Here is a 25444-nt window from a genome sequence, read left to right as displayed (position 1 = left end):
GTAAGAAAATATAATTTTGTAGTTAAAAATGGGAAAAAAGTTCTGTACGAAGCAATTATGGAATTCACAACACATTTTTAACTTCAGAATAGTAACTAATTAAAGAAATGATACTCCTGAATAGTTCATGCTTTATCTTACCCTTAAAACTCAAGAACAATGGTATTTTACAAACAACTTTCATTTAGTGTAATTCTGAAAATACTGAGATTACGACAAAGTTTATAGGACATTTTTGCTCAGAATGTCTTCGGAAATAAGCTCCGTAAGGAACGGTTAATCCTCGTATATTAACCTGCAACATTAAATTTTCCATTAACCGAATCATCTTCTTCTTCATCATCATCATCATCATCATCATCATCATCATCATCATATCACGAATAACTCCATCATACAACATGTATTGCTCATGCTTTGCATAGAGCATGTTTAGCAATAAGAGTTGAATACCTTTTTGCAAATGCCTTCATTTCCGAACTTAAGAAGACACTGACTAAGCTCCAAGTAAAATACAGCATTATAAGGAAATCACAGGCTTGCCATTACCTAAGTTTTCCATTATAACTAGGTGGGAAACATGCATTACGTGTACTCTTTTCCTGTATGAACATTTTACGAAAATTAAGGAGTTTCTACTGTCTTTGGATGAAGAAAAATGTGCAGCTGTAGTACCAGCGAAGAATTTGGTGACAGACCCAAATTTTGAGACAGAACTGTACGCAATGCATACTTTCAAGTTTATTCCAGAGGAGAGTTTATCCAAGGACATGCAGTGGAGTGTGATAGGAAAATTGACGCATACTTGAGGGATTTGCAAAAGACAAACTTAGGTAATGCTTATCAAAAAATCCTGACCTTGAAAAACCAGTAAAGTGTCTGGAGTTCAAAGCCCTAACCAAGAATTCATCACTGGATTCCATTGGTGTTGAGCGACTGTTTCCCTTGTACAAAGATATTTTACATTCAAAGACAAAGTCACCTTTAAGCATATTCAAATGTTGAATGTAATTAAGTAAAATTGGACCACATTTATAATACCTGAAATAAGAAAAATGCAATTTAAAGGTAAACGTAAGTAATAAATAAATGTAATTACGTACTTATTGCTTTAACCAAAAGCGTATTTTAGGACGAATCTTTGTTCAAAATATGGATTCTTGGAATTATTTCATTATTGAGACATTAAATTTGTTTGTGGGTTGGTTCCTTTCTGCAGAATACGGTCCAATTCTTTCTTGATACAATAAAGTGAAAATAAAAATGATTATGCTTTCCTTTTCCTCTTTCTAAGTTCCTTTTTTTCAACACCATGTTCCCCTTTTTTGTTAGTTTTTAATTCATATATTTCCTTTTAAAATCCGTTATCTAGTCCTAATTATTTTCATAGCTAACATTGCAATGATAATATTGTACTAAAATGGAAGGCAAGTTGTATTATGGTATTTTTTCTTTATTTTCAGGTAAGTTTGGGACTCAATGTCATCCATACATCAATCACTCGGAAATCAAACAACAGTTTATAGGTGAGCACATGCTTCACAGTTTACAGCCTAAAAAAGAAGTTGCATATTTTTACAATGTAGTTATTTTTATGCGAAGAAAGTTCTCTGCTCTCATAATCGATTTATAGTCTTTCCACGTAAGCACCGACATTGAAGTTGGTTGAAGTGGACTCATCCACAGTGTCTCTTTGACATTTGCCAGAAACCTCTTAAAAAAACATGTGCAGATCAAAAAGAGTGCGCTTTGCTTTTACTTTTATTTACGTTTCTGCAGGAACCGTACATGTTTGCTAACTTTAATTACTTAGCTTTTTTTCGGTATTTTTACGTACACTACTTTCCTATCAAAATGAGTTTGTTTCTGCGATCTATCCAACAATATGTATATATATTTTCTTTATATAAGCCTTTGAAGTAAACTGTTTATTTTTGTTTTAAATATTTTACTTAGGATAATGTAACCGAAATACAGTTCACTTTAAAATACAGTCTGTCACATGGTTATTGCTGCTGATTTTAGTGTTTTTTTTTTTTTTTTTTTTTATTGTCAAGTGTAGATTTACTTATAAGTTAATTTGTAACTTAAAATATGATGATGTTTAGCATCAAGAAGTTTATGATTTGCATGCTTTTTCCCCGAGGTAATATACTCGTATACTGATAATTTACTAAGCGAATTAACCATTTCTAAGTTTATTACATATGAGAATGTTGAATATTGCATTAGCTGTACTTTTTCATTTCTTCAGTATGATGACGTATATGTAGCATATTATTTTAAGGAGATTTCCTGTGTTACCCATATTAGAAATATGAATCCCATGGATATGTTACGTTAATTGACGTTTAGTAATAAATTAGGTGATTAATCGCTTCACTGCCACAAAATTGATATAGCACATTAAATGTGAAAACGTCAGTTCTCTGTGTAACTTTTTAGAAATTGTATTTGAAGATGGATATATGTAAGGCACAAATGTACAGTTTTTTAAGTCCACACCTGTGGAGTAACGATCAGCGCGTCTGGCCGCGAAACCAGGTGGCCCGGGTTCGAATCCCAGTCGGGATAAATTACCTGGTTGAGGTTTTTTCCGGGGTTTTCCCTCCCGGACTCATTTCACCGGCATTATCACCTTCATTTCATTCGGACGCTAAATAACCTAGATATTGATACAGCGTCGTAAAATAACCCAATAAAAACAAAAAATACATACATACATACATACATACATACATACACACACAGCCACCGGCGTAGCTCGTTCGGCTAAGGCGCTTGCCTGATGATCCGGAGTTGCGCTCGGGCACGGGTTCGATCCCCGTTCGGGCTGATTACCTGGTTGTGTTTCTTCCGAGGTTTTCCCTAAGCGTAAGGCGAATGTGAAGTAATCTATGGCGAATCCTCGGCCTCATCTCGTCAAAATACAATCTCGCTATCACCAATCTCATCGACGCAAAATAGCCTCGTAGTTGATACATCATCGTTAAAGAACGCAGTAAAAAACATACATACATACATACATACATACATACATACATACATACATACATACATACATACATACATACATACATACATACATACATACATACATACATACATACATACATACATACATACATACATACGGATCAAAGTAAATACTTTAATTTACAAATATCGTTTTTTAGTGTAATCCAAAAAGCTAAAGTTTATTTTCTTATATGGTTCAGGGTAAATTAGGCCTACTTTAATTTACAAATCCCTTTCCATTATTCGCTATTTTATATGAAATTATACAAAATCAACTATATAATCTACGTAAATCGTGCAATTTTTAAATAATGTCGCCACTTTTACTTTCTTACTCTTTACTGAGACGATTACTATACAGTATCATGCATAAGGGATATCATTGATATGGATGCGGATGATTGTCTATTGATGAAGAAATATAAACGCTGTTGAAAAAAATCAACTTAAACCAGATTTGAAACCCTGTCGTCTGTATCTATGTCAAGCGTCCGCCGAGATGTTTGAATAAGCCCAGAAAAAATGTAGTGTACGGATGGCGTCGTCCTCTAAACGCGTCATCCATTCGTACTCGTAATTAAATCAGTCTCTAGTGTAATGCCATAAAAAGAGATTAATGAAATTTCGTAGGTAAACAAACGCTTTAAACCATGCTCTTGACAGTAACTGCATTTGAATGTTACTTTACACTTTAAATAAATCTTTCTAGAACACTACGCGGCCCGTAAATTGTGAACTTTATAGCATTAATCAAGCCGTCTTAAAGGAAGCAGGAAATTGGAAAATGTTGAAGCGGTAATTTAAGTGGCTATCAAACCAGTTTGTTAACTGAGAGTCATTTTGATTTGACCTCTTTCTGTTTCATTGCAAGACGTTCTGCGGTTTAAGTTAAAATCCGGTATGAAAACGAAATATGACACAGTAAATAATGGAATCGCAGGTACAAAAGAACTCCTTCGAAAAAATGCCAAACTACTAATAAATGCCCGAAGTGAGATTAGTAGGAAGTTGGGAACACTGGTGGTTTGTATAATTTAGTGTCGACAACATTGTGAGTTAATGCGTTATCTGTTTCTGTCAACTTCTTGTGCTTACTATATCGCAGTAACGGATTAAGATGAATTATTAAGATATTTTACTCTTTAACTCCAAGGTTGTTTCCGATCTCTGATAACGAATTTGAATGGCATCATGTGCGTCAGGAATTACACCGACAGCTGAATTGCGGCGAGAGGTGACAGACCAGTAGTGAGTGATTTCATAATTAGAGTGCACGGTGTATCACAGTAGCAATACCCAAGAAAATCGAGTCTTTTTGGGAGGGGTACATAACAACTCTTCCCGATGTCAAGTATATACAGTTACGTGAAAAGTGGTTTCGTTATTTCCAAGAAAGGCATCTTGCGTGTACCTAATAAGACTGGCAAAGCTCGGATGGGATTAGTTCCAGAGTGGAAAAAGCAAACAAATCCACCTCCCGTCGCAAGTCGCCGCACAAATTAATTTCATTCGAGCGTTACTGATCTTATTAAGTACACAGAAGATGCCTTTCTCGGAAATAATGAAACCTCGTTTATTGCAGGCTTCTTTTATTTTCATTTAACTGTATTTGGCATTGGAAGGGGTCGTAATGTACCCCTCCCAAAAAGGCTCGATTTTCTTGGGAATTTCTGCTGAGAGTCTGACTATGAGATCACTCACTACTGGTCTGTCACCTCGCGCCACAGTTCAGCTTAACTCCTGACGCACATGATGTAATTCAAATTCGTTATCAGAGATCGGAAACAACCCTGTACTTCATTACTGTAATGTTTCCTACATGTAAAAATAGTCTTAAATCTGCAGCTATAACCGTTTTGAATTTTATACTTTGGACTTCATAAAAAAAATTCGACAGTGTGAAAATTGCCTTTATTATATAGGTCTATACTTATACAAAGTGATTCAAAATTCCGGCGCAGTAGACAAACTTCGCTAGGCCTATTAGCACAGATAGTGAAAAATGGAAAGAGGAGAATGTTGTTGAAAATACCTAGTTTTCAATCCAGTATATTTGAATTTTCGACGTAAATTGCACCGTTGAATATGAACACTGACGGTTTTCCTGAACTTGAATTGGTAGCACTTCACTGAGGAGAGTAGGTAAGAAATACGGATAAGAAGACTGGAGAGGAACAAGAGATGGGAAGAGGAGAAGGAAATATAAGAGGATGGGAAGAAGAAGGAAAATGCTGGAAAAGGAGTAAGAGGACGAGGAGGGTCGATGAAGAATCGGAAATTGGTGATGGAGGAAGAATAGAAGGATCAATAACTTTTCTAAGATGAACCCAAGATATTGCAGCATTTACCGATTCCACACTGTATGTTCTTAAATTGTACAGCCAATCGGTTTCATTGGAAGCAATATGTTCATTTATTATTAAACCTTTATGTAGATGATTCCATATTTGTCTGTTGTATTCAATAGAAATGATCTTGGCAGATGTCTGAAAGCAAAGAGGCTTTTGAACACAAGGGATGTTCACATTGTTTTAACTATGGTAAAAATAGTTGGCTGTATGTAAAGTAAATAAATGAACCAACCACAAAGCTGGTTCCACTGTAATTACTTACGATTAATGTCAATACCATCACTCAACTTCAGAACCTCTACCCCCGCAGATGGGGCTCGTAGACGTACTAAGAAGTTAAAAGAAATTTATGTACATTCGTTTGTTAATTGTATCTTAAAATGTTTACATACTTTTAGCTTAAATAAATAACTTCGTCAGAAAGAGCTTGACGGCGGATCTAATGCACACGGAATAGAGAACTCATGCATTATTAACTCATACTTGTCTCTGTTGTCTCATTCGTGATTAATAAAAGATGTGAAGTTACATCCCCTGCTCAGGACGACTTCTAAATTAGCAGGGCTGTGGGAGGGAGCTCTGAACTGGAGGGCCTGTCAGCATGGACTCGTTCTATTACAGATATTAATCTGGAATGAGAAATGATTACCTTCACGAGTTGGATTATTGCTTGGAGACAGATTGTAATTAATAATAAATACACGTCACTTGCACATGTCCTGCAGTCATTTAGAGCTCATCGTGTTCGTCGAAATGATAAATTGTTGTGAATAATTTCTGCTAGAGTATATAAGAAATTATTACCATTATTTTAATGATACGTACACATTTTTAACCCTGATTTTGCAACTTCAGTCGTCTCCGGCGATCTGCCGATTGTAGTACTTGCATCTCAGCCTGAGACACACAGGTTTAGTTCCGACTTATAATAAAATGTTTTTAGATAGAGAAGAACCCTAGGTAAAGTGAACTTTGGGTTTTAAATAGAGGGAATTCTCAAAAACTTGAACCGTCACAAACGCCCTTCATCAGTTCCGATCTTCAGGCTAATATTTAGCTATTAATAAACTTCCAAATTAGTATATAGTCACAGAAATAAAAATATCGAAGAAATTTTATCATTTACAGATCACGGAAAAGACTTATCGATACGCAACAAAAAATAACATTTCTTTATCTTTCTACAGGATACCGAGGCCAAGAGAAATAAAGCCTCTATGGAAAGATTAAACGCATAGATGGATTTAGTGATCAATATTATACATACAGGTGTAGTATATTATCATAATTTTCTCTTAAATCCAATGCACGGGTTTTCTTACCGTACGTGCTGTGTAAAACAAGTCCTACTTTGTAGGTTTCATCACCCTCACCCATGATTAGATCCAACCACTCTCCAAAAGAACACACAGATTAAAATGAAAATGACACAAACAAAACACATTATATAATATATCCTACCTGAAACAGGCATAAAAGTGTATAATTGAGTAGTTACCATTATTCCTTCGTCAGTTCGCATCACAAACTTCAACAGCTGAAGTTCTAATCTGTCTCGCCTTCAAGAGTCCAGTCTTTTGTTCGCATTCTCTATTTCCCATGAGGTCAAGACATGCAAGCGAATTCCTATTCTAACTTAGCATCGAGCGTGGTAGATATTTTCTCCGAATATGTTCCGATTCGATACACTGCAATAAAATGTCTCCAGGAGTCTTTTTCCTTGCACAGTGGATAAAAGCGCTCTCCTTCTTCGTTGACAATTTTATTACTCTTCCATGCTGCCAATCTTAGCTACGCTAAACCTGCCCTACTGTCTTTGTTACAAGAATTTATGTAATCACACCTCCCCCAGTTAAACATTAAATCTGATGGAAAGATTAAGAACACTTACAGAGTGTCTTTTTACGCTGTGTTTCAATTGTGAATGAATGCACGGTATCTTTAGTTGACTATTCAATATCAATTCACTCTGTAATTATAATTGTGCATTCACAATGCAAACTTAGACAAGAACATAATAATGTGACACAAATATAAGAGCCGTCAATCTTTCTGCTCTACTGGTTACCATACTATCTGTTGGCTCAGAGATTCGCGATTTCAAAGCCGGCTCAGGACGGTGGAATTTTAAGGACGATAAAATTCTTAGCAAGCCTTTCTTTAAAAGGGAAGTGTTGTAGATACGCCTTTCTTTAAAAGGGAAGTGTTGTAGAGGTTCAGTTCATCATAGAGGGTTCAGATATAATTTGTCGGCCTTTTTTGCCAAAGATGGATTACGACACTGAATAACACTGCGTCGTTAAATCAAATAATCCTCCGTGTCTAAAATGATTGCTCCGATTACACAGTACTCCGGTTATAGTGAACCGCTGCGGACTTGCATATTTCGTTCACTATATCCGAAGTGTCTCTCCCCTAACCTTAAATGACAGGAATGAATTAAATTGTGAACAAGAAAATAAAATACTATATAGTAATTGAAATATTTCATTTTTGTGGAATGAATTATACTGTATACTGTTACTCACAGTTGATGTACTTAAACTATGCTGTCGATCCACGTCCGCTTCCGAAACACCATGTTCAATGTCACTTATAATATTCGCCTTATCTTCCAAAGAAAACACTTTACACTTCGACATTTTTATACAGTACATTCACTGTTCGAACACTAGAAACAAACTGATCAGGTAGAAATGATAACTTCTTATGATGTGACTGCGTACTCAGGCTTGGAATTTTCCGGGTCACTTAATGGAAACTGGGAGAGGGTTGATGAAGTTTGAAACCATCAGTATCTTACTTTCATTTATGCTCTGGACATAATGTCCGTCCCCTTTTAATAAAAGAAGGCAATTTCATTTTCCGTTGTTTCGATGCTATCCGTCATAATGGAAATGTTTCTGAGAAAAGGCAACTCCTTGACGATGTAGGATTAGAAATAACAGTAGAGTAGTGTGCCTGAGAACAAAATGACAACCCTTCGACTGTGGAGTGAGGTAAGGTCGTCACGTTTGTGATGATAAAATTTTTGTAACTTAATTTTTAAGGTTCACTATAACCGAAGCGAGAGTTCATTATAAACGGAAATATTAATGTACTTTTTAATGTATGCGGGTCAGGACCAACGATTTAGGTTCACTGTAGCCGAATGTTCACTATAACCGAGTTCACTATATCCAGAGTTAACTGTACTTTCTTTCTGTAACTATTAAAATTACAGCAATGCAGTAAGTGCCAATACACAGGTAATGTCCCCAAATTTTGTTTGATAACATAAATTCTCGATACTTGAACCTGTGGTCACACGGCACACATCTAGGCGATATTTCCATTCCTCCCTCATTCTGCGCAGTATATCATCTGTCGCCTGCATCGTTGCTTTGATACGACTCCGAAACTCCTGCAAGTTATTGTCCAAAAGAGGAACGTTAACATTGTCCTTTACGGCCCCACAGCAAAAAAAAAAAATAATAATAAATAATAATAATAATAATAATAATAATAATAATAATAATAACGGGGTTAGATCAGTTGATTACGGAGAACACCTCATCAATAGTTCTTCGGCAGTGCAACGACCAATTCAACATTGAGGGACTTGATCGTTGGAATACTCACGCACATGAGGTGTAAATGAGGAGATGTACCATCTTGCTGAAAAATGAATTTGTCTTTCTCTTCGTTCAGTCATAACACAACAATGAGCTGCAAAATTTAGGATAGAAAAGTTCTCTGAGGTTTCGAGGAGACCTTTTTATAAGAATTACATTTTCCAACAATAGCCAACGCGCATGTATGAGGGGTTCAAGTCCATCTGGAATAGTTCTGAGATATTGAGTCTTAAAGTTCCTGGCTCACGCTTAGCAACCTTCACCTTCCATAGGAAATGCTGCCCTCTGTGGAGTAACAAATGAGTTATGGACTTTGTTTGTTATGGCATTGAATAAATCTAAGTTTTCTTCATCCGAGATTGTATTAATCCACAAACTGACCACAGGTGGACTTGGTCCACTCTGGTTGTGAGCCCCTCATATGTTATTCGTATGCTAATTAGACTATAGTGTATTAGCTGTCCATTGAGACTGTGTTTATACAATTAATATACCGGTACCTTCCGAAATAAACCATATTAAAAACGGATCCATCATTCTGGGACATATTTTATTGTGCTAGTAATGTGAGAACACTTGAGCATTCATAATAAAAAACGTATAAACGCTAGGAATGTCCAATTGTGTTTGTTATCCAGTGGTATTGTAGATTTTCTAAACATTTGTGGGTTGAAATTCATTGTGTGTTGGTTGAAGAAATACATTTCGTTAACATTCTGTTTCATAAAGTTTTGGCAGTAATTCTGATGTGTCAAGTGGGATTTAGAGTCTTACAGGATTCTTTATAACTACATTTCCAAGACGAGCACATGCCGGAGATGACGATTCGATTCTCGTTCTTCCATTACTGTGTCATTCTTCTTTTATAGCTGACTGAATTATATGCCCTGACGCAGTCTGGAACTTCAAAAGCTTAGAGTTACGGAGTTTATAATTTTATATAGGTAAACGTATTGTAAGTGATCGCATTTGAGAGCATGGATTCTGACTTTAATCTTATCGTTATTTTTGTGTTTGTTTTCATTATTAATGTGGATTCACGTTAACAAAATCTGAATCTATACTTGAAAGATCAATGAAACCTATCGTGAGTTCATTCAATCTTCTACCCAGCAGCGGGATGTTCTCTGTGGCCAGATATGATCTGGCGGCAGTGGTGGAATGCTTTTTAAAAATAACATTTTTGTTAAAGAAATGCAATAATAATGGCATTAAAAAATCAATCGGATACTGAATTACCGTACTCTTGAATATGAATGTAAAAGTATCCCCTATAGGCACCATGGAGACGCATAACTGGCATGGAAGTAGAGATCCATCTTATGACCCGGCATTAAAATAAAGCTGCGTAGTCGACACTATGATCCGATCTCGTTTTTACTTCTGGAAATGATCCAGTACTTAATTTGATGGGAGATGAGTGAATCTCGAAGGATTTCTGGAAGTTTTAGCAACTAGAAAAATCCCTTCCCTTTAATCTGTTCTAGCAACTGAGATACCCGATCGCGTTAGGAAATAGAGAAATTAAATAAGCGTTAGGAAATAGAGAAATTAAATAAGCATTTTATGTAAAATACATTACTTCTAAGAGGTATATTTTCTATGGATGCGGAAAATTGTCTGCTAATGAAGAAATAGAAACTGGTTGAAAGAAGGAAATTCATCAACTTCAGATTATTTGAGCCTGTTTCCTTTGTGTCTAATATCTAAGGTACACGGCTATATTTAAGTAAGTCTAGAAAATGTGTTTGTGCGAGATCGTGCGTATTTGCTTGGTTTCCGCACAAAACTAATCCGCGGAAAGTCTAAAATTCCACATTCAGTATTCCCAACCTAACACACATAACAATTTCCCTCTTCTTACAGCTTAAGTGACATATTGATTTTACTGCTTTAGGCTTTTGACATATTATTTTGAGAAACGTTCAATATAGTAATAATTATAAATTGGAAACTTACCACTGCAATTTCACCTAAATTGCACTGTTAATTATTGTCTTTAAATATTTGCAAAAATTAAGTAAACTCAACAACTCCACTAAAGTTACTGCATTCGTGATGCAAGTAACATTAAGAAAACCGTGAAAAAATCAACAAGATTCCAGTCTCATCATAGACTGGGGGAAAAAAAGACAGACGTATATCACGGCCTACTGGAGTATAGTAAACACAGAAAACATTTTAAAGCAACAATGTTGAAGATAGATATTTTTGTTTTGCAAATTTGCCGTCATTGAACAGAAACCAAGATGGAGATTTCATTGCAACTAATTAGAAATTCGTCTTTCAGGAATGTAATAAACGATCTTCACACAAAATAATGTACGATACACGAGCGGTATGTTTTCTTTCAATTCTCGGAAATTAAAAAAGCTCAACTACGTTTCGCTTTTTCAAACTTTTCCTCGAACATGAAAACTCCAACATACCACTCTTGTAACGCATATTACTATTGTGGTTTATTAGCGCAATCGTCCTCTAAATACGTCATCCATTCTTGCACGTAATCAGCCTCTAGTTTAATGTCATAAAAAAGAGTTAATGAAATTTCGTAGGTAAACAAACTATTTAAACAATGCTCTTGACAGTAACTCCATTTGAATGTTACTTTACACTTTAAATAAATCTTTCTAGAATACTACGCGCCCCATAAATTGTGAACTTTATAGCATTAATCAAGCCGTCTTACAGGAAAGGAAATGGGAAAGGGTTTAAACCAGGGGCGTCCAAACTTTCTACCATGAGGGGCCAATCATTACTCTAGCGATTGACCTCTGGCCACATTACAGCGTACTTAATATTTAAAAAAAACAAACGTGTAATTTTTTGTTAATATTGCGGAAAAACGCATTAATTTTATAAAATTTGGATTAATTAATTTTAACAGTAATTAATGAAAGTCGTCCAAAATTACTCTTCTAGTGAGAAGTGTGGAACTGGTGTTTTGAAGACAATAAATGATCGATATCCGGTCTCTGCTCTGTGGTGCTCAAAAGTAACAAGTCTTGCAGATGCTCATCATTTAAGCTTGATCTTAAACTTGATTTCTGAATTTTCATTTTCGAAAAATGTTTGTTCGCATGCATATGTTGAAGAAAACTTGGAGATAAAACGCCGAGCTTGGCTTTCCATGTTCGTTTCCCTTAAATTTATCAAAATTATGAGAGTGTTTTCTCTGGTAATGTCTTTTAATATTATATTCCTTCATTACAGCTATGACATCGTTGCAATGAACACATCACTTTGTTTCCATACTCTTTCACAAAATAATTACCGAGCTATGATTCATTAGGCCTAATACTTTCTACACTCACTGTCGACTTTGCTTAGTTTCGAAAACATTTTGGACTTAAGTAAACCTGACACTACCGCATGAACAGTAGAGAACTGACGAAGAATTACAATGGAAGTTGTAGAGTTGATGGATGACGGAATGTAAGGGATGAACAACCTGCCCTGTGATGACTGACTGGCCTGCCTTGGGATGGGGGTGGCCTTGCAACATCTGCCAATCCCCAAACTCCAGTCACAGGGTCGCATACGGTAAGTTTCTGGTATATAGCCTACGCAATCAAGAGAATGCGATAGTCTTCATTTTGAAGGAAGTAACGGTTACGGCCTTGAAACTTTCAAGTTATGCTCTAAACGTTATGCTGCTGGAAATGGAACTTTATAAAATTGTTGAAAATTAACGAATTAATATTCATATCATGGCGGGACACTGAAACGATCATTGCGGGCCATAATTTGGGTGTCCCTGGTTTAAGCGGTAATTTAAGTGGCAGTTTTTATTGGAGTTGGATCAGAATAGTGAGCGATTTTTGTTGGTGTTGGTGATGATGATGATGATGATGATGATGATGATGATGGTGTTAGAGATGGTAATAGTAGTGGTGGTGGTGGTGGTGGTGGTGGTGGTGATAATGATCATTAAACTAAAACAGTATACAGGGTGTTAGGGATATGAGTAGCCTATAATTATTTTCTAACACTAGAGAGAGCAATGTAAGGAAGGTGATATGCATTCGGCGTATTTCGTAATGTTTTACACAGTTAAAAAAAATTATGCTTTTAGCTTAAGTAGTGTAGTGTTTACTTTGAGTAAATGAGTCTCAACGTATGAACAGTTATTGACACCTCTCTCTCCCTCTCCCTCTCCCTCTCTCTCTCTCTCTCTCTCTCTCTCTCTCTCTCTCTCTCTCTCTCTCTCTCTCTCTCTCAGTTAAGGCCACTAACCAAGCAGCTATAAAAACCCTCTGTGTTGAAAAGAGTGAATACGTGACGTTCAGAAAGGTGGTAGTGAAGAATGGGTGCAAGACATAAGTTTTTGTCTTGCAACACGACTGCATGTACTTTCTTACAATGTAGAAAAACAAATCAATAAAACTTGAGCATAAAAATATAAGAATCCTATAAATCTCTTCATGTTCTTGGCTAAGAACTTCGTATCGACAAGCGAGTATTTTTAAAACAAGTTTGTGTGAACAGTTTTATTGCATTACATAAATGATATTGGAAGATAAAAAGAATAGATGCCATAATTAATCAACAGATAGGCTACAGCGTTTGACACTGAAAATAATTCAAGAGACATAATATTAGATTTAATACAATCTAAATATAGATTAAAGTAAGAGATGTAAACAAATTGTTTTCGCTATGCAGTTGAAGAGGTGCTTTCAGGTAATTCAATTAATACCTTCACAAGACAAAAGACAGTAACCGTGTCTCCGGCTAGCCTAAGTTTTCAGGTGCAAAATGTTGCATTCGCATGAAAAACATTGTAGTTACATGTAGTACCATATACTTTATAAACTGTTAGACAGGGGTCTCCAATTACAATTAGCCGAGGTCCACTTTAAAAGCATTATACAAAGTCTGAGGTCCGCAACCATAAACATACCAAATGCCTATAAATTCATAATGCCAGAAAATTAATCAGTCAAACTTCAGTGAAATAAATTTCACAAAACACATTTAACAGTTGCTGAAATAAATGCATTATAAGTTGTTACCTCGTTACTTTACAACATATAGGCCTGGTACAGATTGAAAACTACTAAATTCAAATCTGGAGCTAAATTAGTGCAATCTATTTTCATCACATCTTTTAAATGTTTATTTTTATTCGTGATCTGAATCAATTTAGCTTTTCAAGTTGAAATTCAGATTCATAAGTGTATGTTCAACCGAAATGAATGAATAATATTAACACCAACTTCTAAAAGTCAGGATACTTATTAGAAGATACATATTTAACCTAAAACTGATCATGTGTAATGACTGAAGATACCTTTTTAAACGAATGGTTGGCTTAAAGAACGTGTATTTTAGTAGGTTATTTTACGACGCTTTATCAACATCTTTGGTTATTTAGGTCTGAATGAGATGAAGGTAATAATGCCGGTGAAATGAGTCCAGGGTCTAGCACCGAAAGTTACCCAGCATTTGCTCGTATTGAGTCGAGTAAAAACATCGGAATAAACCTCAACCAGGTAACTTGCCCCAACCGGGAGTCGAACCCGGGTCACTTGGTTTCACGGCTAGACGCGCAACCGTTACTCCACAGGTGTGGACAAGAACGTGTATGTTACATTTTCTCAAATTGAGTGTTTGCGTGAAACAGGTAGGTATGATGCTTCCGGTACGTCGTGACATTCCGTGGTAGGCCTACTAGTATATGACAATACAGTACTATGTAATTGTGGCACTGACACAGTGGAAGAACGTGGTATGTTGCCGAACTCTGGTCATTACATCAGCCAGTGTTTAGCATTCGATCGGTTACTTTGTGTGGTGCAGGAGGAATTGTTTGAGGGGAGCTTAAATAAGCGGAAAAGGGTTGTGGATCATTTTATGTGATAATGTGATTCTTATTGAGAAAAAGTTCTTCCACATTTAAGAACGTATTAATAGCCATGAATGGAATAACTTGCTATGTAGTAAATTTAGTGCTGGTGTCCGTATGACCGAGAACAAACGCTCCTTCTGTAGACTTACGAAAAGCGACATAAACTTGTACCACGTTCTTCCACCATCCATTCAAATGTTTCTTGCAAATCCTCATCTTCTTTACTTCAATAAGCTGTACTGAAGATGAATTTTCTTGCTACTGAAAACAATTTCTACTTATAGCCGTTGGGTTAAAAAAGAACGTTTGTTATAAACTTGTACTACAGTCCTGAAATGTTAAAAATTCTTAAATATTTTCCTGAATTCAGCTTTTAAATATGTAATGATAATTATGAAACAGTTGCAGCTTTTTTGTTGTTTCTGAGGAAGACCTTCACATTCGGAAAATACATTACCCATGTCACAAGAAAAGAGAAAGCTTGTTGAAGAAAATTGAGGAGTTATATCGTCGTCGTTCCGGCAGTAACTCCTATATGACGTATTTATAGATTTTCAGATTTTTGTTCTATTAAATAACTTAAATAGTGACACAGCAAATAATAAAATCTCCTATATGTAATTATATTTCTTTCTATCGAAAAATTAAGAATTCACAGTCTCCTATGTATCACTACCATAGAAAAATAAAGGTATTTTTTTTTACTGAAAAATGTCATATTTTGCACATAGGAGTTGTTGCAGGAACAAAACGATATGTACAGTAGTGCCAAAAAAACCGGACCGACCCTTATAGCTGATTTGAGAGCCTTGTTCACTCCAGAGCACAATAGACTGGCAACTAAGACTTTCGTGGTTCGAATCCTGCCTGGGAAGGACATTTTTTTTTTGTTCCTTATTCAAATTTATTTCCAATACTTTTCGATTGCAGCGATATTTTACTACTTAATTAACTTATTACTCCCAGAACATTAATTTTACAAGCAATGGAAAAGTATTGGGAATAAATTGAATAAGGAACACAAAAAAAGTTTCCTTCCCAGACAGGATTCGAACCACGAAAGTTATCAGTCTAATGTGCTCTGGAGTGAACAAGGCTCTGAAATCAGCTAAAAGGGTCGGTCCGGTATACCAGAAAAGGGGCGTATACCAGAAAAATATGTTCGGAGAAAATGACACTTGAAATTTTCATTTTGGTTTAGTGCTTGTACTAAGTACTTAAAAACATTTTAATGAATGCAGTAGTGAACATAATCACTTATTATTGAAAACAATTCTTTGAAACAGATATTGCAATATTTGAAGTAGCAACTAGCTTGGAAATGAGCTATTATACGCCCTACGTACATATAATGCTAATGACTGAATTTAATATACCAGAACTAAATTCAAATATCTGTTTTAAGTCACTTGTAATAATAATAATAATAATAATAATAATAATAATAATAATAATAATAATAATAATAATAATATGGTCATACAAAGTAAAGATAATTCAAAATAAATGAATAATTTATATTTTCCAATAGACTGATGTGGAACCTCAACCAGGTAACTTGTCCCGACCGGGATTCGAACCCGGGCCACCTGGTTTCGCAGCCAGACGCGCTGACCGTTACTCCACAGGTGTGGACCAGTAGATGGTAAACTTATATCCAATGGAATGATTGAACATCTTTTTGTGAAGAAAAAGTGGTTCATAACATCCAGAATATGAGAAACATACTGCAACCCCGTCATGTGGAGAAAATGTCACTCTTTGATAAGACTGAATTTTGAAAATGTTCACAGTTAAGATGAATGTCACTTGTTTTATGTGTAAACCCATAAAGCAGCGCCGGGCATGAGAGCGGCTCCATGTAGCCGGCCAGAGCTGCTCTCGCTCCGCAAGGCACTTCAATTCCAAGCCTGAGCAGAACGCTCACGCAGTGGCGGACTCACATTGCAGTTACCTTTCCTGCATTAATATAACAAGAGCCACGGTTGTTCTAGTCATTCAGTCTGTCAGTACATAATAGTTTATAAGGATATTATATCAATCCATTGTACAGTACAAACTTTTTCACACCCTTATTAATTTAATGAAATAAACTTCGCTCTACACACATATACACAAGCGCACACACACGCACACACACACACACAAATCATTAGGCTATATGCACAATGCTTTAACAAATACATAATGGTATTAATAATATAGACATATGTAATAAAGGATTTAAATCATAAATTTACTGTCCTTGTAAATTTAACGTTATATTATTGACTAAGACCACACCGTACATGAGCCTGGCCCTTACGGTAGTGGCTAGAAACACTTTTGTTTTATAAATTTAATTTGTAAATAACAAAATTAATAATAAACATTCTCTTACACTTTTTTTTTGTATGAATAAACTATTGTAACAAAATCGTACGTCTATCAGTCTGAAATCAATAAATATTTGCTATTGAAACAAAACTTTTTCAAACTCAATAACCAAAATAATAACTATGTGGTTGTTTTCCGAGACTTATGAGATCGTTTCATTTGCAGAAGTCGTTTAATGTTTGGGAAAAATGAATTAGCCATGTTCAAAATATAATTTAGGTTTTCGTCTGACGTACAGCTTCTCAGGCGGGTGCACCTTCAAAGTTCGCCATCCTTCTGCAGAGTCAACCACTGCAATGACAGCGAGTGAGGTATAGTATGCAAGCGTCACACCGCTCGGGAGAAATGCTCTTTAAAGTATATAGCGCTCGTTTCTCAGAATCACGTAATGTGCCCAGCCCTGATTTAAAGAAAGACTTTCAACGACTGCGTGTTCTTCACAAAGTTTATGTCGTTGTGTATCATGACATGCAGATAAACGATCGATCGCCATGATCGCTGTATTAGAGATATTGAAAAAAAATTTGCAATATTGACAACATGGTTATGGGGAACCATAAAATGTTTTATACCTAAAAAGGGCTTAATTATAGAGGTGTACGCCTCTTATACATATAACTCAACTCTGGATTTTAGCGTTTTTCTTTTGCATATAATTCTTTCTTTTTTCAGTTGATTCACTATGGATATTGCATTCCAGAGAGGCCAACTGTTTCTGTGCAGATGACTGTTCAATTTTTACTTTTTGTTATCTGGTCCGGAAAGACAGGATATGCGGTCCGAATTCGGACCCAGATCCGCATACTGGTGATCTCTGTGTTAGAGTATTGAAAAAGCTGCAGAGTAATTTTAATTGGTCTTGGTTTTATTCATCACCTGTCAAAATATTTTCCTTATATCTCTAAATATCTGTAGACATCGAATGACGCTAAAAGTTACAACTAGACCTAGCCCATTATAAAGATAATGTTATATCTAGACAACAGTCATGACGTTATAAGTTATAAATAGATATACTATAAACACAATAACTTACAATGTCATTATTGTTGTGTAGCTATAGCATTGTCTTAATATTAGGTCTAGTTATATCGTCATGAAGTTGTTTGTATATTGTTTGTTTCTGTAAGTAAAGGTAAATAAAATTATTACCTGTTAGCTTTTTTAATAGACTTGGAAGGATTGACTACAATTATTTGTGTTCACAGTTGGCGATGTGTTCATATTGTGACGTGCTAGATTTCATAATGTTTCGTCATAGCTGTTCTTATTACTATGACAACTCGTACGGAAAAGCGAATTTAACTATGTTTTTTCCCTACGCGTACAGCAAAGAAGAACTTTCTAACCAATAAAGTGTTATGAAAAACATCAGTTTCCATGTAGGTGTGCCAAAAACTATTTACTTTTCTAGTGGTAGGTTAGTTATTTTTTTTTCACTCAAATAGCTGGTCAGGCCTACTGTGTGTCAGGACATATTTTTCATAACTCGAGGTCATCTCACAGTCAGTACGCAATGACAATGAGGTGATTATGGAGAATTATAATTGTAAATGTGTCAGCGACAACAAGAGTACCCCAAACTAAACAATGTATTTGTTTACCACAAGTTGCACTTGCTGGTAGGTTGAACTTAAATCATAGGCGTGTCTACATGGGAGTCGTTACAGCTTTTCAATGCGGTTACACTCGGAGGTTATGCAATAAATTTAAACGTGGAATTAAATAATATTTCAACGAATATTCATTGTCATGACAGTTGAATAAATTGCGGTGTTTGCTTCCTGGAAATATAAATAAATGTACAGGAAGCGTGTGACGGAACAATCATTCTGTCATGTTAAAATGACCTTTGGGTGGTTAGTGACCGTAATGTATTTCTTCAGGTACAGAAGACACAAATGGAAATGCGGTAGCGTTCCAGTTTACAGATTCGCTGTTTCATTATACAAGTCAGATAATTTACTTGAAAAAATGGTAAAAGTCATCTTCAGTGCAACAACAGTTACCAGTCATCTACTGTATATATTGCAAACATAAAGCGAAGCGGCGGCGAAGTGAATTGTTCCGTTACTTCATTACCATAGGTAGGAATTTCGTACCAAAACGGTAGATTTCATTTGAGTACAGCCAGCAGTGTAGATGTCATCCGCGCCTCGCCTTGCTACCGTTCGCTACAGACGATACGCAATAGGTTCACATAAACAACGCATAGTGGCATTCTGTGGAGCTGTGCACAGTCGTGAATAGTTTGAAGAGTATTGTTCATTTATATTTATACTTTACCTGCGAGGAACTAATGGTTGTTTTTTTTTTGTCAATTATAATTATTATGTATGTAGAAACTGAATACGTTGTATCAGATTTTATTTATATTCGATTTCCGGCTATAGTAAAATTAATATCAAGTGCAGTAAATACTATTGCTTTGTTAGGCCTACTTATATTCTGTAGAATGAATACTAACAACTTTTTACACGCAGTTTAAAACATAATTCTTACTACTTACAAATGGATTTTCAAAAACCTGAAGGTTCATTGCTGTTCTCACATAAGCCCGCCATCTGTCCCTATCATGAGCAAGATTAATCCAGTCTCTACCATCATATCCCACCTCCCTCAAATCCATTTTTATATTATCCTCCCATTTGCGTCCCAGGTTGGCCTGGGTATCGCAATCGGTATAGCTCTGGCCTTCTGTGCTCGAAGTTGCGGGTTCGATCCCGGCCCAGGTCGTTGGCATTTAAGAGTTCTTAAATACTACTGGCTCATATGAGTAGATTTATTGACATGTAAAAGAACTTCTGCAAGACAAAATTCCGGTACACCGGTGACGCTGATATAATCTTGGCAGTTGCGAGCATCGTTAAATAAACCATAATATTTTTATTTATCTACGTCTCGGACTCCCCAAAAGTTTTTTTCTCCTCCGGCCTCCTAACTAACACACTATATGCATTTCTGGATTCGCCCATACGTGCTACATGCCCTAACCATTTCAAACATCTGGATTTATTGTTCCTAATTATGTCAGGTGAAGAATTCATAATTCCTTTGCCTGCAATGGGAATGAAGAGCGGAAGAACTAAATGGTTTTTCGTTTGAAAAGAAGTATTGTCTTAAAATATAAATATTCTGACAAACACGTTGAGTGAATGAATGCATTCACCATTCACCTTAAACATGTCCACTGTTGGATTTTCTTCCGCTATTTCCTTGTGAACTAATTTCCGCTGCAACTCGAGATAACTTTTGACGGGCCACACTAATTTGAGTGGCGGGCCGAATGCTGCCCGCGAGCCGCCAGTTGTCCTTCACGGACTTAAATGGTGATAAATCTCTAGTTCTGTAAAACCTTGTGAATAATGGCTTTGAGAGAGGTTGGAAATGGGCATGATTGTTACTTGCGTGCTGATAACTATTCAATCGTTCATAACGGATGAGCCACGCGCCGAGTCCAGTCCCGTCTATCTCCCCACTAGTGTGGGAATGGGTATGACGTTGGAATCGTGACTAGTCAGAGATTTTGGTCGGGTATGATTGTTACCCTCGCTCTGACGATTGAGTACTTCTGTCGCTGATAGCATCATCCCTAGTGCTGGATGCCTGGCGAGCCATGCGCAGAGTCCAGCTCCGTCAAACTTCCAGAAAGGGGGAAGGTGATGAAAGTCCACACACTACATTACTACACTTTGTGCGAACCAGACCATCTTAAAAAATACCACTAAACTAAACAATGGCGACTTTTCTTCAAGCACCTTGTCCATTTTTCACTACTACAGGGATATCATTTTATTTTTACTTTGAATTTTATAGTACCTGAGTTTTTTAATCTACTTTACTCCCACTCCCTCTACTAGTAAACTTTCAATCGTCCTCCACACAAAACCAAAGCGGCGTATGCAGTCATTCATAGTAAACAGTACTGAGTTAGTGAGTATAGTACGTTCCGGAAATATATTCGCTTTTTCCAGTGACGAAAGAGCTTTCAATATTGAATCATATTTTCGCACAAGTACTGTCGTCCGTTTGCCTACGTCACATCCCGGTTTCCACCACCTGCTTCTGCTCGCCCCTCTGTAAAGACTAGTGGCTGGGCTGTCGTAGCTCTTTTCTGAAAACATTAATTTCTGTTAGGAATTGGACGTCTACGTAATATTATACAATTGTTTAAAATAACTTAAATAAAAGGGCCTCGTTAAGAAACTGTCACATGATTTCCTCTTTTCTATGACCCTGCGACAAAACTACTTGGATGGACAGTAGATAGCATGTCTGAGTAATTTTATATTTTCCGATCGGGTAGAAGTGAAAATTGAATTTACAGTACGTAAGGTACTCTTTTATAAAGTAGGGGCAGAATTATTTCAACATGAGTTACTAATATGAAGGACGAAACTACTAATTGGAATTAGGTGCAATAGTCTATAGTGCGATAATATGCACAAAAGAACTGAAGTCTGTATCAAAATGAACGGCCACCATTTTCAAAAATGTGTTTACATATCCATATTATGATTATTTTTTCAATTTAACTTCATTCTCTATATTCTATAGGCTACTTATGTGCTGTATACAGTATAATATAATAATAATTTATTTATTTAATCTGACAGAGCTAAGGCCAGTAGACCTTCTCTTCCGCCCAGCCAGACTCTAATTCTAATTGAATACAATTGGTTACATAATTATTACATTAATATATAGACCATAAAACAACATTTACACTGCATAATGAATAGTCTACGTCGGAGCGAATAGCTCAGCTCTTGAGTGAAAACACTTATTGTTAATATTGTACTGTATTTTGATTAAACAAAAACCTGATGAAAATTGAAGGGTACACGGGAAAAACGAACAATGTCACATTTCCATTAAGGTTGAGATATTGATCTATTTCGGTATATTACTGCTAAATTTATTGGTGTTTCTACTTGAAATGAAGGAAATGATGAGTGTATCCGTGGTTTTAATTCTCCTTTACCACTTTTGGTAAAAGTAACACTAAAGTTTGTAGTAATACAGTGAATTAGTGAATTAGATAATGACATCGTCCTTAACAGCATTGTGACATTGTTCGTTTTTTCCGTGTACCATTCAATTGTCAAACTCAAAATCGCGATATTTCCTAGTTTACGTAAATGGATGAACTACTTGAAGAGTCCACTGCAAGAATGATGGATGTCACTTTCTTGTCGAAAATGAACCAAGACTGTCAATGCATAGCTTAAGACATATAGAATGTACATGCAGAGTTATATGGCATTAGCACTGAGAGTCATTGTCCAGTAATGATCGGAAAATCACAGTTAAGCTTTCAGCGCTAAGCATTTCAAACTTTCAATTGCTTCTCCTGCAAAATGTATTCCAAATGACATTCATCATTCTTGCAGTGGACTCTTCACTTTTCTTCCCTCCTATATCTAGCCAAGTGATTGGTTTGTATTTTACGCCAGTATCATCAAATTCCAGCCGTGGAAGGAGGTAGGAAACAGTGTTTCCGGTTCACAATCGTTAATCCAAAGGTATAGTCAGGTTAATATCAGAAATGTTAGTAAAAATAAAATGATGTTCCTGTATATATTCACATCACATTATGCTTCACCCTCCACCCTACCGTGCCCTGCTGCTATTTAGCTATATTGCGAATCTTGCCCTGCAATAGTCCTCTCCCTTATGTGATAGCACTGATAGTTATTAAGTTGAGTCCATTTTCGGCTCCTTTATCCTTTCAAAATTCCACAACTGGAAGGTGAAAATGAAACGAGACAGCTGGCATGGGCACACAAAGATTCTTCCGCACAGCCCCAGTACCCTTACAAGGACGATTGTCCGCGTATCTTTTAATTGCTTCTTCTTCCATTTCCTCTGCTTTCATATGTACTTACATGTAAGTCATGAACATTGTAATTGAGCTTTGCCTGTTATGTTCATAAACACACACACACACACAGTGTAGATTAATAACTGCACTATGGGTAGGCCTATACAGTGTACTCGTAGTTTCCCTTGTCGGTATTATAAGCAAAGCTACCTTTCCTGTTAACAGTGCTGTAATAAAATTTGTGTTTTAATGAGTATGCGCCTTCGGCCTGCATCGATTTTCCATGAACGCTGATACCCGCTGTTCTGCACTACTGGGAAATTCGGGCCTTTCTTCACAGATTTGATTTACTCCCCCTCCTCGCCCGCTCGGTTGCGGCTCGTTAGAAACGGATGACTTCGTAATTGATACTAATAGCCGCGCCTCTCGCCGGGTATTTTGAATTACGGCTCACTTGGAAAACATGGGAAAAGCGGGGTAATTAGGCCGCACTGTCTCAAAGCTAATGATTGGGGTTTAGTGTGTGATCTAGTGTGAAACGCGATTACCACAGCCCTAATAACATCAGCCCGGCTGTATTCAACAGTAAGAACTTCGAGTAAGCATTGATGAATACACCATGCACACTGGATGGGTGAGTGTCAGTCAGTGAATGGATAGGCGTGTGTTGAGTTGCTGAGCGTGTGGTTAAGTTGTGAATAAATTATGAGTCTGTGAGTGTTGAGTGAGAGAGTTACTGAGTGAGCAAGTTAATGACAGAGTGACTGAGAGTGTAAGTCAGTGGATAAGTAATTTAGTGAGTTAATGAGTGAAGGGAATATAATTATGTGTTTCATTTGTTAATGAATTTAAGTCAGATCAAATAATCAAATGTGAGTGCATGATGAGTGTAGGGCAGTGATGTCAAAGCAAGCGCATTTTTTCTGACCTTGACGTCTTGCGCGGGCATCAAGCGCTAAGTGTGGAAAGAGGAAGGGTTGTGTATATGAATAAGCAGTCTGTTGGATTAAGAAAACAGTGGTGCACAAACTTCAAACGGAACGTGAAATTTTATGTCGTTATTTTATATGGCTTCTTTCTGTTTGATATTGTCTGTAAAACAAAAGTACTAATACCAATTTCTTAATATTGCAGTTGTGTTTTAAATGTTAATAGCATAATAAAGAGTTAAGAAGGAATATTCACATAAATTCCATAGTAGTACAACTATACTGTACTAAATGGATGAAACACATCATTCATAAAGAAAGTGATATCCCCAAAAAAGAGACTGAGTATGACATGATAAGTTGGAATTTATATTGATGGTACCTTTAGTCTTATAAAAGTAATCAATAAACTAATCAAAATATTACAGTACAAAGCAAAGTTACCTAGATGCTGTATAGGTTTTAAGTGTAACTAATATTCCATAACAAAACTCTTAGGTATCTCATTATGCTTTTAAGTTGATATTGGTGAGAAACTTCCTATCATCAGAATATTAAATTATTTTCTCGAAATATACTGAAGCTATAGGGCTGACATTTTTACAATACATAGGCACGTATCTTTTGCTTATGATGTAACAGTAGTTGCTTTGTTAATTCATTTCCTTACAAACAATTTCCATGCGAATATTTTCAAAAGTTTCAATACACTATCTTCAGTAATACGTATTTACGGTTTATTAGATTTACGAAAACATTCTGTAAGGCTACTAAATAAATAGGCCTATATCTGAAAATTTCACTTTTCTGTTAAAAAAGTTGAGAAAATATTTCTTTTGAATAAAAGAAAATCAAACTTGTGAAAAATGAGCATTAAAATTAAAACTTTCATTCTTATAATGCACTTAAACTTCTCAGACAGATCTAAAAATTACCATGGATACAGTTTTAATAAGTTCTCTTCCCTTTATCTATTGAATCAGTGCTGGCCATCCCTGAATATAGCTCGACCAAGCGGCATATAAGTTACTACTTCTTTCGTCTGTCTCTTTCCTTTCCGCTGTAAAGCGCTCAGTCTCTCCTGTACTCTTAATAGTTGAATGAATTACAGTGAATGGGTTGTAGTCTGGGTAAATGGATTTGTGGGCGGGTGGATGAGTAAGTTAATCAGCGAATAAGACATTGTCTTCATGTAAGCGACTGGGTGATATAGGCCTACGAACATTATGTCTGGGTGAATGTGTCAGTGTGTGACCAGTGTTGGTGAGTGAGCATGTGTGTAAGTAATGTACCAATAAGTGAATGAAATGTGGATGAAATTATAAGTAAATGATTTTTCGGGTGAGCGAGTAAATTATTAACTAGGGTAACTGTGTGTGTCGATGAGCAGGAAATGTATTGATAAAAGATTGAACATGTAAATTCGTGATTGATAAGTTCAAGACAGATTCTTAATAATATACATAGACGTGTCTGAACTA

The sequence above is a fragment of the Periplaneta americana genome, chromosome 17, assembly GCF_040183065.1.
Source record: "Periplaneta americana isolate PAMFEO1 chromosome 17, P.americana_PAMFEO1_priV1, whole genome shotgun sequence".
NCBI classification, from domain to species: domain Eukaryota; kingdom Metazoa; phylum Arthropoda; class Insecta; order Blattodea; family Blattidae; genus Periplaneta; species Periplaneta americana.
Note: the sequence above shows the minus strand (reverse complement) of the source record.